Source organism: Orycteropus afer, unplaced genomic scaffold, assembly GCF_000298275.1.
Source record: "Orycteropus afer afer isolate SDZICR_OR568_19922 unplaced genomic scaffold, OryAfe1.0 scaffold00175, whole genome shotgun sequence".
NCBI lineage: Eukaryota > Metazoa > Chordata > Mammalia > Tubulidentata > Orycteropodidae > Orycteropus > Orycteropus afer.
In genome coordinates, this window is record NW_006921762.1 from 2,811,852 (window position 1) to 2,828,122 (window position 16,271).

The 16,271-nt window shown below is 37.5% G+C and overlaps 1 protein-coding gene across 1 annotated transcript in view; it reads right to left on the reverse strand.

Moving 5' to 3' along the window:
- The window catches only part of RABGAP1L (RAB GTPase activating protein 1 like), a 920,113-nt gene that overhangs the window by 777,332 nt on the left and 126,510 nt on the right, over window positions 1–16,271 (reverse strand). The window lies entirely within an intron of this gene.

Here is a 16,271-nt window from a genome sequence, read left to right on the forward strand (position 1 = left end):
CATTTTTTTTAAAAAAAAACTATCTTCACTAAAAAGAAAAAAAAATCAAAACAAATCAAGGTATTCTTTCCCCTTATTGGATGATAGTTGAGTTGGAAGCTGTCAGGGATTTCATTTTATTTGGATCCACAATCAACACACATGGAAGCAGCAGTCAAGAAATCAGATGATGTACTGTACTGGCAAATCTGCTGCAAAAGACCTCTTTAAAGCGTTGAAGACCAAAGATGTCACTTTGAAGACTAAAATGTGCCTAATCCAAACCACAGTGTTGTCACTCACCTCATATGAATGTGAAACATGGAAAATTAACAAGGAAGACCGAAGAATTGATTCTTCTTCGAATTGTAGTGTTGGCAAAGAATAGCGCAAATACCATGGACCACCAGAAAAATGAACAAATCTATCCTGGAAGAGGTGCAGTTGGAATGCTCCTTAGAAGCGAAAATGGCCAGACTTCATCTCACCTACTTTGCTCATGTGGTCAGAAGAGAACAATCCCTAGAGAAGTTTATCATGCTTGGTAAAATGGAGGGTCAGAGGAAAAGGGGAAGACCTTCAACGAGATGGATCAACACAGTGGCTGCAACAATGGGCTCAAGCATAGCAAAGATTGTGAGGATGGAGCAGGAGAGGGCATTGTCTTGTTCTGTTGTACAAAGAGTCACTATGAGTAGGAACTGATGTGATGGCACCTAACAACAATTACAAGGAAATTGTGTAATTTCAAAAGGTTTAAGATTTAGAAAAGAACAGCAATTACTAACATTGACTGTTTAATCATGTGCTAAATGATTTATAAATAGATTTATTCATTTATTTCTCACAAAACACCATGGTAAGTGCCATTTTACAGATGAGGAAAATGAGTCATAGGTAAGTTGAGCAACCTCCTCAAGGATGTACCACCAGGAAGTATTAGAAAGAGAGTCGAAGTCATATAGTCTGACCCCAGAGTTCACACTCTTCACCACTATACCATACTGGCTCTACCTCTACCATATTGGTTAATGTTACAATTACAGAATGAAATAAAATTGCCAAATCGAGACAGATCTTGAATAGTAACTGATAGCCTCAAGGACAAAATTTTCTCCAATCAATCACATTTAATGTAAGAAATCCATTCTACTATTTTGAATTCTAAAGGAAAGAGAGAAAATATTCTTTCAAATAAAGGAAAGACACATACTGCTTGTTTTTCTGCAAGGAGGTTATAACAGTATTATCAATAAATTGCTGCAAAATCATAATTTTATGTTCTTGGGAATTTCTTCTGAAATTGGACAAATGTTGAAGTCAAACACATCTGCACTGAGATCTAGTTTTGTCACTTATTTGATGAGTAATCTTCAAAATGGCTATTAATAACATTACCAGAAGGAAGCAAAACAAAAAGGAGAGAGATTTTAAGAAGCAATAGTAACTGGGTAAACGTGGTAGTTAAGGTTGTGTGTCAACTTGGCTGGACTGTGGTTTTGAGTGGCTAGGCAGCTGGATGTAGCTATTCTTCATGATGCGACTGTAATCACCTCCATGATGTGACTGTAATCACCTCCATGAATAGGCTGTGAGCAGCTAGTAGTTGCCCTCGGGGTGTAGCCTGCTTCCAGTATATAAGGAGAAGCTTTGAGAAAGGTGTCAAGCTTTTTGGCACATCTGGATCCTGCATTTGGCCAAGTCTTTATCTCAGTGGCCTGCTGTGTTGCCTGCCGATCTTGGAATTGTTCCTGGACTTGAACTAGTGGCCTACAGTGTTGCTTACCAATCTTGGGATTGTGCCATTTTATCTGTCGACCTTGGGTCCATCAGCCTCAGCAGCCTGTAGCTGTGTCAGTCAGAAAGAAGACTTCAGCTCCAGTGGGCCTGGAACTAGAGGCAGAGCTGAAGCCCAAGGTCAAGAGGCCTTCACTGAGACCCTAAAGCTAGTATTCTGAGTTCCAACTTCTAGTCTCCTAAAATATAAGAATAAATTCCTGTTTGTTAAAACCATCCACTTGTGGTATTTCTATTATAACAGCACTAGAGAACCAAGATAGGAGCTCTGGTAGCCTAGTGCCTAAGGCATTTGACTGCTAACCAGAAAGCTGGTGGTTCAAACCCACCAGCCACTCCTCAGAAGGAAGGCTGGGCAATCTACTTCCATAGTTATACCGCCTCGGAAACCCAAGGAGGGGTCACTATGACTCGGGTCCAACTCGACAGCACATAACAACAGAGAACCAAGACAGTAGGTGTAAGCTAAATAACTAGACCATGAATAAGAGGGCAATTTTTAAAATCATTTTTACTGAGCTATAACTTCAATACCATAAAATTTACTCATTTTAAGTACACAATTCAATGACTGCTAGTACATTTATTTTCCTTTCAGCCTAAAGGACTTCCTGTAGTATTTCTGGGAAGGCAAATCTGCTAACACTGGATTCTCTCAGGTTTTGTTTATCTTTGAATATCTTTATTTCACTTTCACTTTTGAAAGATAATTTTGCAGTATATAGCATTCTTGATTGACAGTTTTGCTTTTTTTCCCCCCCTGTCAGAATTTTGAAGACATCATCCCTCTTCCTATTGGTCTCCACTGTTTCTAAAGAGAAGTCAGCTATTCATCTTACTGTGGTTCTCTTGTATGCATATGCTGGTACATTTGATGACCCCCATAATTCTCTGAGGCTCTATTTTACTTCTTTCTGTGCTCCAGACTAAATCTTTTCAAATTCACTGGTTATTTCTTCTAACATCTCATATCTGCTGTTGAGACATTCTAGTGAAGTTTTCATTTCAGTTGTTGTATTTTTTTCAACTCCAGAATATTCAAATAGTTCTCTTTTATAGTTTCTCACTATTGTTATTCTCTATTTGATAAGTCATTATGGCTAAATATGTTTTTCTTTATTTCTTTGAATGTTTTTAATAGCTGCTTTGAAGTCTTTGTTAGATAGCTATAACATCTGGGTCCCATCACAGACAGTTTCCATTGGCTGCTTTTATTTTTCCTGAATATGGGTCACAACTTACTATTTCTTTACATGCTTTGTAAGTTTTTATTGTTGAAAACTATATAATATAGCCAAAAAAAAGAAAAACTTCACTGCCATTGTGATAGTTGGAGCTATATGTCAACTCGGCTGGACCACAATTCTGTGTGGTTTAAGCAGTTGTGATGTGGTTATTCCCATGATGGGATCAGATGAATATGTTTTGAGCAGCCAATCCATTGAAAGGGAGTTTCTCTAGGGGTGTGGCCTGCTTCCAACTCATAGCAACCCTTCCTTGGGTTTCCAAGGCAGCATCACTATGGAAGTAGATTGCCCAATCTTCCTTCTAAGGACTGGCTAGTGGATTTGAATCACCAGCCTTCTGGTTAGCAGTCAAATGCCTTAGGCACTATGCCACCAGAGCTCCTATATATTAGTTAATGTATACAGAAACAACAAATTCTGATTTCTGAAATTGTTATTACTGTTTTTGCTGTTTGCTTGTTTAGTGACTTACCTGCATGAATTCTGTGAAGTCTGTCTGTCTCCTGTATAATGTGTGGCAACTGATAACTCTGCTAAGTTGTTATTAGTACTATTATTACACGCTGGCTTCTTAGGAGTTGCCTCTTGGTCAATGGAGTTCAGTGGGTAGCCAATGACTGGTCATAGGTGGTGCTCAAATAGCCTGAGCTTCTAAGGCTTCCAGACTTTCCTAATGGATTTATGTTCAGGTTTGGGAACACAATCAAAGTTCAGGCTATTTACAAGTCAGCTGTGGCTTTTACTTTCCACAGGGCCCTCTCATGCCTACACTGTATATAAACCAGGCCTCACAGTCAGCACTGAGGTGTGGGAAGTTGGAGCCTTCTTTAGTCTTTCCTGAGTATGTGTACAGCCTTGCACATACATACTCAGACTTCTAAACTACTAGCAATATGCAGGATCTTATCAAGCCCACTATAGCTGTCTCATTCCCCAGGTATCTTTGTTAAAATTCTGGCTAGTCTGCCAGTCTGTGGCTTGCCCCAACTAGGATGACCACCTCATACTACCTGAAACACTGGCCTTCCCCATTCTTTTGTCACTGAAACCTCTGCTGTTCCCAACCCACACCCAGAGACATAGGGTTTTTTCACATTATGCTCCAAATCCAATGATTTGCTGGTAGTGACAGCAAAGCTGCCAGTTTTCACAGATTACCCCACCCCAGTAAAACACCTGGGGCAATAAGCCAGTGGGAGGGGGGAGCAGAATAGAAGCAGCCTCAGGACCTAAAACATCACAGACTTCTACAGTTCTCACCCAAGGTTCAGGGATTTTCTTGAATAAATGCTTCACAATTTCTTGAAGGACTTTGGTTGCTTCCCAGAGTCCTGCAATGGTTCTTTATGACCATTTTGAGAAGCAAATCTGCCAAGTTCCTTACTCAGCCACTCTGTGTTAAATCTATTTTAAAGGTAATTTTCCTAAGTAACCTATTTAAAAATGTCATAGAAAATATTTTAAAACATTTCTAAGTACAGAAGCTGCCAGAAAGATAAAATTACTATTCTCTTTCGACTGTTAACATGTCTTTGTTGACAAGCTTACTCAGGCAGAACTAAGTGGAAGAAATCATCAAAGCAGAGGAAACAGTATTTGCAAAGGAACAGAGGCATGCCAGGAACTGTATGGTTAAGTGTTGAATGGGTGAACACTTCTCTATCTTTAGCTCTCTCTCTCTACCTAACAATCTCAAATCTCTTATACCCTAAAAATGCCATCTCTTGGCTAGACATAGCCCATATTTTAAGTCTAATATCTTTATTCTTCTTCTCATCAAATTTCTTCAAAAAATTTCTCCCTTTTCTCACCTCTACTCAATCCTCAATCTACTACGATGAGACTTCTTTCCCAACATTATTAAAATCACCCTTATAAAATTTCATTACCTTCACAAAAATACCAAATCCAAATAACAGTTTTTTATCCTTATCTTACTGAATCTCCCTATTCTATCTGACAACACTATAGATCCCTCTCTCCTTGAGAATCTCCACTCTTTAGTCTATTATTATGCTGTCTTGGTTCTTTCTCTTCATTTTGCTCTGAGTTTTTTTATTTTTATTTATTTATTTTTTGCCTCTCATTTAGCCGTGTTTTCTCTTCCTGTACCTATTCCTTAAATGTTAGTGATCTTAGTGATCTCCTGTACTCTATTTTTAACCCACCTATCCTATATTTTCCCCAAAGGTAATCCTAAGCCACTTTTACTGCTTCAAGATGATGAGTTTCAAATCTTTATCTTCAGCTATAAAAACTCTTTCAGCTTCAGATAACTTCTAAAAATTGAAAAATTCTATTTTAATGCTCCACAGTGAGCTCAAATTCAACATCATCTAAAACTAATGATCTTACTAATACCCAGAAACCCATTCTATTTTTCCTCCTGTGTTTTCTGTCTATCTCATTGGTTAGAGGCAAGATCATCCAATCATCCAAGTTAGAAACCTGGATATAACCTTTGATTTTTCCTTCTCCCTTCTCTCCTGCTACCCAAGACATCCAATCAAAATAACCCTCATTGATTTCACCTCTAGTATATTCTATCCTTCCTTTTTTTAACACTCTAAGATAGTCATTTTGACATAACTGTGTCAAAACAACTCTGTCAAAATAACTATGTCAAAAGTAGATCTTAAGCCCTATTTAGATCTGTGCTAAGACTAAAAATATGATGGACTTTTCCAATACTACATACACTATCTTCAAATCCTGACACTGGATGTTTCTGGATATGTTTGCTGATTAAAAAGGAGCCAAACCCGTGGGGTCATTTGGTTTGCCATTTATTTCTAAATGGATCAGTTTTCTAGTAACATCGCTTTTCATTAGTAAATGGCCTTCCATTAAAGAGCACATCTGCATAACTTTCAAACCTCATCATCCCTAAGTAATCATCATACGGATCATAAAATATCTTTCCAAGCCCTGAATGACATTTAGTCATTTGTCAAGCAAAATGCATGGGAAATAAACTAGAGGTGTATCTGTGTGTCTAAAAGATTTCTTTGGGAGACTATTTTTTAACTTCGAGTAGATTTCTTTGCAAGTAGCCCTTTAAAGAAGTATTTGTGACTTCTGGCTAACATAATTTAAATATTCTATACCTAAATTTCTTTGTTTATGCACTTAGTTATTTTGTTTGTTAATTTGCATCCTTGAAATACCTCTTGATATACACTTCCAAATACAATGAAAGTCTCCTAACACAATGCTATTTCATGCTCTATTTTCACATTAAACTGTATTTATGTTTTTTTTTCTTGGTAAAGGGGAGAGTCAGCGAAAAAGGTGAAAACCCTCAATTAGATGGACTGACACAGTGGCTCCAACGATGGGCTCAGGTATAGCAAGTATTGTGAGGATGATGCACAACTGGGCAGCGTTTCATTCTGTTGTACACAGGATGTCGGAGCTAACTTGATGGCACTTAATAACAACAATATCCAAAGTCCACAAGTTTAGACAGATCTAGAATATGTAAAAGGAGCTTTGTACTTCTTTGAAAAGAGATTATTAAAAACTTAACATTTAAGTAAGTGAGAGTACAGTACATTTTTAAATATGATTGAAAGGAGAATATGTTCATTTTGTGTGCCATGAAAATTTATGGGCTTCAGGGTCAGATTAACATAGGTTAAAAATTTGTATATTATATTTATTAGCCCTATGACCTCAGATGATTTACTTATAATTTTTTAGTCTATTTCTTCATATGTAATATAAGGATCATAACAGTTCTTTTTTCAAGGCTAATGTGAATAAAAGGAGCCCTGGTGATGCAGTGGCTAAAGCACTCTACTGCTAACCAAAAGGTCAGTGGTTCAAACCCACAAGTCGCTCCACAGGAGAAAGATGTAGCAGTCTGCTTCCATAAAGATTTGCAGACTTGAAAAGCCTAAATAGACAGTTCTACTCTGTCCTATAAAGTCACTCTAAGTCAGTATCAACTTGGTGGCAGTAGGTTAATGGGAATAAAATATGAAACTAGGTTTTTTTTTTTTTAAAAAAAAAATATCTAATATATTATTTTTCATAAAGTATTTAATCCATGTTAACTAGTTATCTTTCTCCTAAATTAGTGGGAGACAAGTGAAGAACTTTTTTTTTTTTTTTACTACATTACAGTAAAAAGTAAAATTATGTAATACCAAGTTGTATACTGTATTCTTATGAAGTAGTGCCTTTCATTCTATTAATTATTTTTGGTCTCTCCCCATTTGATTTCCCTATCTTTTTTATTTCTATGGGGAATGGCATTTTTGTATGACATCACCTGAAATCTTAGGCTCAAATAACTTTCTGAAAGTGTTATACACACTGGTAGACGCTTGTCATATTTGTTTATACTTCTTCCTCAATCCATACCTCATTTACATCTTCCAACTGTTTAGTAAGAAAGAATATACACTAGTTTCTAGGTCTGAACTCAAACTCTGCATATGATCTCTGCTCTTTTCTTCTTCATTTTGGTGGGACAGAGATTACCTCAACAGTGACCTTGGAAGCCTTGTATAAAATATAGTGCTGCTGTTGTTGTTGTTACGTGCCATCGAGTCAGACCCAACTCATAGCGACCCCTTCTTGGGTTTCCAAGGCAGCATCACTATGGAAGTAGATTGCCCAACTTTCCTTTTGAGGAGTGGCTGATGGGTTTGAACTGCCAGCCTTCTGATTAGCAGTCAAGTGCCTTAGGCACTATGCTACCAGAGCTCCCATAAAATATAGTAGAATTACACAATGGAAGAAAGAGCTAACTGTGGAAGCAATGTGTGACTTCAAGACTAGAATAAAGAAGGCACTGCAGCTCCCTCTGAGAAAAAATTATCCATTATACCACGAGGATATCCAAGCAAACCTGTGGACAAGTCCATGTGGACAGAAACTGAGATCTCTTGCCAACAACCAGTATCAATTTGGCAGCCATGTACATAAGTCCCTTGGATGTGTCTCCAAGCTATTAGTTCCAATCAAGTTTCCAGATGATTGCATCCCAGGAAATAAAAGGGCTTAGTCAAATCTGCCCAGAGAAGCCACAGCAAAATTCTTGGCATACAGAAACCACATTTTATTGTTGTTAGGTGCCTGAGTCAGATTCGATTCACAGCAACTCTGTATACAACAGAACAAAACACTGCCCAAAATCCTGTGGCATCCTCACAATTGTCGTCATGCTTAAGCCCATTGTGTCAATCCATCTTGTTGAGGCTCTTCCTCTTTTTCGCTAACCCCCTACTTTACTAAGCATGATATCCTTATCCAGGGACTGATCTCCTGATGTTGTTGTTGTTGTTACCTGCTGTCAAGTCATGTCTGACTCATAATGACCTTATGCATAGCAGAACAAAACACTGCCCAGTCCTGCGCCAGCTCCACGATCCCTGCTATACTTGAGCCCATCACCATAGCCGCTGTGTCAATCTATCTCATCAAGGGCCTTCCCCTCTTACATTGACCCTCCACCTTACCAAGCATGACATCCTTCTCCAGAGAATGGTCCCTTTTGACAACATGACCAAAGCAGGTGACACGAAGTCTGGCCATTCTTGCTTCCAAGAACATTCCAGCTGCACTTCCTCCAGGACAGATTTGTTAGTTCTTTTAGCAGTCCATGGTATTTTCAGCATTGTTCGCCAGCACCACATCTCAAAAGCATCAATTCTTCTTCGGTCTTCCTTATTCATTGTTCAGCTCTCATATGCATGTGAGGCAAATGAAAATATCATGGCTTGTGTCAGGCACACCTTAGTCCTCAAGGAGACATCTTTGCTCCTCAGCACATGAAAGAGCTCCTCTGAAGCTTGAAAGAGGTTCTGATAACATGGTCAAAGTATGAGAAATGAAGTCTGGCCATTCTCATTTCTAGGAGCATTTCAGCTGTACTTCTTCTAAGGCAGATTTGTTCATGGTGGTGTAGTGCCTAAGGCACTTGACTGCTAACCAGAAGGCTGGCAGTTTAAACCCACCAGCCACTGCTCAGAAGGAAGATTGGGCAAACTACTTCCGTAGTGATACCACCTCGGAAAACCAAGGAGGGGTCACTATGAGTCAGATCCAACTCCAAGACAGTGAGGTTTTTTTAGGTTTATAGTATATTCAATATTCTTTGCCAACACCACAATTCAAGTGAATAAATTATTCTTCGGTCTTCCTTATTCACTGACCAGCTTTTACATGCATACAAGACTACTGAAAATACCATGGCTTGGGTCAGGTGCACTTTAGTCTTCAAAGGGACAATACGTCATTTGATTTATTTACTGCTGCTTCCACCAGCATTGACTGTGGATCAAAGTAAAAATGAAATCTTTGACAACTTCAGTCTTTTCTCCATTTATCATGATGTTGCTTATGGGTACAGTTGTGTGGATTTTTGTTTTCTTTATATTGGTATGTAATCTATACTGAAGACTGTAGTTTTGATCTTCATCAGTAGGTGCATCAAGAATTCTTCACTTTCAGTAAGGCTGTGTCATCTGCATATTGCAGTTAGTTAATCAATCTTCCTCTAATGCTGATGCCACGTTCTCCTTCATATAGTCCAGCTTCTCAGACTATCTGTCCAGCATACCAACTAAATGAATATGGTACAAGAATACAACCCTGATGCATACCTTTCTTGATTTTAAACCACACATTATCCCCTTGCTCTGTTCTAATGACTGTCTCTTGGTCTATATACACTTTCCTCATAAGCACAATTAAGTGTTCTGAGATCTCATTCTTCACAATGTTATCCATAATATGTTATGTTCCACACAGTCAAATACAGTACCACCAGCAGTGTATGAGAGTTCCAATCTCTCCAACCTTGCCAGCATTTATTATTTTCTGTCTTGTTGAACTTTGCTATTACTGCTGTGGTGAAATGATATCACATTGATTTGCATCTCTCTAATGGCTAATGTGTATTATATTATGGCTAATGATCATGAGCATTTCTTCATGTGTTTGGTGGCCGCCAGTATTTCTTTAGTGAAGTGTCTGTTCATATCCCTTGCCCATTTTTTAATTGGGTTGTTTGTCTTTCTGGTGTTGAAGTGTTGGAAGTTTTCTATAAATTTTGGAGACAAGTCTCTTGTCAGATATGTCATAGCCAAATATTTTTTCCCAAACGGTAGGTTCTCTCTTTACCCTTTTGGAAAAGTCTTTCCATGAGCAAAAAATTTTAATTTGTAAAATGTCCCAGTCATCTAACTTCTCTTCCAATGCCTGTGCATTTTGGGTTATGCTTGATAGTCTCTATTTATGTTGTAGATTAGGGTCCCTAGATTTGCCCCTATTTTATCTTTGATGAGCATTACAGTTTTGGATTTTACATTTGAGTCTTTGGTTCCACTTGAGTTCATTTTTGTGTACAGGATGAGGTATGGGTCTTGTTTCATTTTTCTGCAAGTGGATATCCAATTTTGCCAGCACCATTTGTTAAAGAGGCTATCTCTTCCCCCATTTAATAGGTTTTGGTCCTTTGTCAAAGATCAGCTGTCCGCAGATGGATGGTCTATTTCTCAGTTTTGGATTCTGTTCCATTGGTCTAACTGTCTAGCACTGTACCAATACCACATTGTTTTAACTATTGTGGCTGTATAGGAAGTTTTGAGATCTGAGAATGTGAGACCTCCTACTTTGTTTTTCTTCTTCAGCATTGCATTGCTTATCCGAGGTCTCTTTCCTGTCCATATGAAATTAGTGATTGATTTATCCATGTCCTTAAAAAATGTTGATGGAATCTGGACCGGGATTGCATTGAATGTGTAGACTGTTTTGAGTAATACTAACATTTTCATAATATTCAGTCTTCCTATCCATGAATAAGGCAAGTTCTTCCATTTATGTAGATCCCTTATAGTTTCCTGTAGTAGTGTTTTGTAGTTTTCTTTGTATAGGTCTTTTCTGTCTCTGGGAAGATTTATTCCTAAACATTGTACCTTTTTGCTACCAAAAAGATATTTGGATTTACTATTGTAAATGGTATTATTTTCCTTATTTCCTTTTCAGAGGTCTCTTTGTTGATGTAGAGGAATCCAAATGATTTTTTGTATGCTGACCTTGTATCCTGCCACTTTGCTGAACCTTTCTATTAGGTCCAATACTTTTTTTGCTGAGTCTCTTGGGTTTTCTATGTATAGGATTATGTCATCTCCAAACAGAGATAGATTTACTTCCTCTTTGCCAATCTGGATAGCTTTTATTTCTCTTCCTTGCTTTATAGCCCTTGCTAGGACTTCCAATACAATGTTAAATAGAAGTGGTGATAGAGGGCATCCTTGTCCAGTTCCTGTTTGCAAGGGGAACGTTTTGATTCTTTCTCCATTAACAATAATGTTGGCTGTTGGCTTTGTGTATATGCCCTTTATTATGTTGAGGATTTTCCCTTTTATCCCTATTTTGCTGAGAGTTCTTAACAGGAATTGGTGTTGGATTTTATCTAATGCCTTTTATCTAATGTGATTGATATAATCATATGTTCTTTTCTTTTGTTTTGTTTATATGGTGGAGTACACTGATTCTTTTTCTGATGTTGAACCATCCTTGCATACCTGGTATGAATCCCACTTGGTCATGGTGTATTATTTTTTTGTTATGCTGCTGGATTCTGCTGAAGATTTCTGCATCTATATTCATGAGGGAAATTGGTCTGTAGCTTTCCTTTTTAGTAGTATCTTTCCTTGGTTTTGGTATCAGTGTTATGCTTGCATCATAGAATGAATTTGAGAGTATTCCATCTTTTTCTATGTTCTGGAATAGTTTGAGTAGTATAGGTGTCAACTCTTCCCTGAATGTTTGGTAAAATTCTCCAGTGAAGCTATCTGGGCCAGTACTTTATTTCTGTGGAAATATTTTTTTTATGACCTGCTCAATTTCTTCTTTTGTTATGGGTTTGTTCAAGTATTCTATCCCCAACTGAGATAGTTTAGATAGATCTTATGTTTCTAGAACCTTGTCCATCTCTTTGAGGTTCTTCAATCTGTTGGAGTACAGTTCTTCATAATATTTTGTTATTATCTTTTTTATTTCAGTTGGATCTGTTGTGATGTTGACCTTTTCATTTATTATTCATGTTATTTGTATCTTTTCCTTTGTTAAATGTGCCAGTGGTTTATCAATTTTGTTAATCTTTTTGAAGAACCAGCTTCTTGTTTTGTTGATTTTCTCTATCAACTCTATCAAAAACAACAGTTTTTTTGTTTTCTGCTTGATTTATTTCTGCCCTGATTATTATTTCCTTACATCTGGATACTGTAGGTTTCTTTTTCTAATTGATGGTGTTATTGAGTTAAAGTGCTGATTCTGATTCTTTCCTCTTTTTTGATGTGTCCATTTACTGCTACAAATGGACCTCTGAGTACTGTTTTCGCTGTGTCACAAAGGTTTTGGTTAGCTGTAACTTCATTCTCATTTGTTTCTGGGAATTTTTTTATTTCACACTTTAATGCTTCTGTTACCCATTAGCTTTTGAGCAGTGCATTATTCACTTTCCACATATTCAATATTTTTGCCTTGATCTTATTACTGATTTCTAATTTTATAGCACTGTGATCTGAGAAGATGCTTTGTATTATTTCAATGTCTTTTAATTTATTGAGTATTGTTTCACGTCCTAAAATATGGTCTATCTGGAGAATGATCCACATGCACTGGAGAAGAATGTGAATTGTGCTTTTATTGGGTGGAGTGTTCTGTATGTGTCTATGAGGCCAAGATGGTTGATTGTGATGTTGAGTTCTTCTGTATTTTTGCTGAATTTTTTCCTAGTTGTTCTGTCCCTCCTTGAAAGTGGTGTGTTAAAGTCTCTTACTACTATTGTAGAACTGTCTATTTTTCCTTTCAATTCAGTTAATATTTGCTTTATATATTTTGGGGCACTTTCACTGGATGCATAGATATTTATTATGGTAATGTCTTCTTGGTCAATTGACCCTTTTAGCATCAAATAGTGTCCTTCTCCATCCCTTATGCTGTTTTTCACCTTGAAGTCTATTTTATCAGAAATTAATACTGCCACTCCTGCTCTTTTTTGGTATACCATTAGCTTGGTATATTTTTTTCCAGTCCTTAATTTTTAATTTGTTTTTATCTTTGTGTCTAAGGTGGGTGTAGACAGCTTATCAATGGGTCTTCATTTCTTATCCAATCTGCCACTCTTTCTCTTGACTGGTGCATTACTCCATTCACATGGATTGTAATTAATGATAGGTATGAATTGATTGCTTTCATTCTATTGTGTTTTTTATTGTGTTGTTGGTGATTTCCTTGTTCCAAATATTTTTCTGCGCCAAGCTCATTTTGTTATCAAGTGTTTCTTCTCTTTTCTTCATTATTGTTGGTTTTGTGCTTACTAAGCGCATGTGCTTCTCTTCCTTCTGAGTTTGCTTAGGAGAATTGTTAATTTTCCTGTGGTTACCTTGAAGTAAATTCTTGTCTCCCTTAGTTTGAAACAGTCAGTTCTATAGAGACATCATCCTGTCTTCTTCTCCATTTGGATATTTTGTAATTAAAACTTTTATTCCATCTATATGCTTTGTTGCTGGTGTTGTCTGCAGACTGAATCCCTTGTGTACATTATTTCATGAGCTTATTTTGAGCATCTATTTCTGGTTTGGTTTCTATGTGGTGTCAAGTGTCTTGATTTTAATTTGTTCTTCTCTGCTGTGGGTTCTCTATTGGAAGGATTCCCTGTAGCATTCATTGTAAGGTTGGTCTGGTTTTCATAAATCCCCTTAACTTCTGTTTGTCTGAAAATGTCTTGATTTCACCCTCATATTTGAGGGACAAGTTGGCTAGATATATAATTCTTGATTGGAAGCTCTTTTCCTTCAAGGTTTTATATATGCTAGCCCATTGCTTGCTTGCCTGCATTGTTTCTGCTGGGAAATCAGCCCTTAGTCTTATTGGTTGTCCACTGTAGGTAACATTTCATTTTTCCCGAGCTGCTCCGAAGATTCTTTGTCTTTGATTTTGGAGAGTTTGATTATGATATATCTTGGTGACTTTCTCTTGGGATCTATCTTGTATGGGGTTCATTAAGCTTCTTGAATGAATATCTATATTTCCCTCATGATGTGGGGGAATTTTTCTGTTTGCAAATCTTCCACAATTTTTTCACTGTTTTTTTGTTTTGTTTTGTTTTTCCTTGCCTCCTCTTGTACTGGTATTCCAATCAGGCATTTTTTGTTTCTTTTCATGTCATCCCATGTAACTCTTAGGTTCTCTTCATTTCTCTTCAATCTTTGTTCCGATTTTTCTTCATACAGGCTGGTGTCAAGGGATTTGTCTTCTAGTTGGGAAATGCATTCTTCAGCCAGTTCTAGTCTACTCTTTTGTTCTTCCATGGTGTTGTCTGTCTCTGTAATTTAGTGTTCATCTTCTGAATTTCTAATTGCTGTTTTTGCATGAGTTCTAATTGTGTATTTATCTTGTTATTTTATTCTTGAATGATTTTCCTGAATTCTTCCAGGGTACTCTCTGCCTTCTCATTGTTTCTGTTTATTGTTTCCTTGAGCTCTTGGAGAGCCATACATATATATGAATTTCTTCTCAGATAGTTCTATTGCTTATTACTCTTCCATGATAGACACTTCTTTAGCCTGGGCTTTTACTTGCATTGTCTTGTCCTGTTTTTTGTTTGATTGGAGGTTGTGTGTTGTTTCCTAGACATTTTGAAGTTCTTGTCTTTAATTGTTAGTTATGTATTGATTTGTTTCACCCTGATTTTGTGTTTTACTATATCTGAGAATGTGGAAAAGGTGTACTTCTTTGGCTATTAACTCAGGTATACTGGGTCACTCGCCAGGTCTCTCTGCACTGGTGGAATCATTGGTGGGGATGTGGGTACAGGTCTCTGTTCATCATGAAGAGGGTTTTGAGTTGGGACGAACAGGTGTGGTCCACCATCTGTTATTGATTCTGTGGCACAGTAGCTACTGGTGTTACCTGTCTATTGGGTGAGGTATTCAGTGTAATAGCTCCTGTTGCCTGGTGGAGGTTTAATATGTTCCTTATATTGGATGAGACAGGGGAGAAAAGGAAGAGAAAAAAAAGGGGGGGTGCCAGACATGAGCCCCTGGATAGAAAGGTAGAAGGAGCCTTCTACATTTGGGGAGAGATAATTCAGTCAGTAATGCAGGCACAGGAAGGATAGTTTGTGTCCTTCTGAGATGTCTTCTATGATGATGTCCTATTGTCAATCAAAGACCCACAGTTCGAAACCAACAGAGACCCCACTGGATAGAGGCCCACCACCTTCTGCTTGGATCAAGAAGCCACAAAAACTCAGCACCCCAGTTCACTCTGTGCTAAAAGGGGTTATAGAAGAGTTGAACCCCAGCCCACTTCTGTGCACTTGCTCTGAGGCTCCATCTACTCAAAAGGAGTTTCTCCCTTTCCCCCACTCCTTCTGGACTCCGCAGAAGCCCAAGCCAATGGTGGTCTTGATCCATTTCCCAGTAAGGTTATCGTACTCACTCAGAGCCCAAGGTTATCACAAAAAACTCCCAGTGTGGTTATTCTGAGTCCCCAATGCCTGTGGGTTCCATGATGTTTACAGGTTTTTTTTTTTTTTTTTTTTTCTCTCTCTTTCCCTCCACCAGCCTCTTTTGTATTTCTAATAAGTCCTATCCATCTCCATCTCCGTCGGCTAGGAGGGTTCATTTATTTTTCCCAGTTGTTTAATCTGTTCTTTCTCTCCACCTTCACTAAATCTAATACTTTATCTTCCCCTCCATTGTTCCTAACTCTAGTATCATTATTTGTATCTGCTTTATCTAGTTACTCAGGGTCTAAGTTGGAAGAGGGATCAAGCGGGTGGGTTAACGGTACGATGCCATCTTCCTCTCCCCATCCAGATCTGTTAACTTGTGATTGAATAAACAAATTGTGGCATTTCTATACAATAAATTACTACTCCCCAATTAAAAAAAAAAAAAGATTACTGACATAATTAACAGCATGTATAAACCTCAAAAGCATTATGCTATGTGAAATAAGCCAGATGAAAAATAATTGTGTACTGTGTAAGTCCATTCATATAAAATGGCAAAATTATGGTGACAGAAAACAGGTAAGGGGACATTCAATGCCACAGGTGAGGTGGCTGTAAATTTGACTATAAATGGGCACAAGAGAACTTTTTGAGATGATGGAAATGTTCTATATCATCATTCTGGTAGTGTTTTCACAAATGGAAATGTGTTGAAAAGCAATGAACAGTAGTATCTTTGAAGTAGTTACATAAGTATATTAATAATA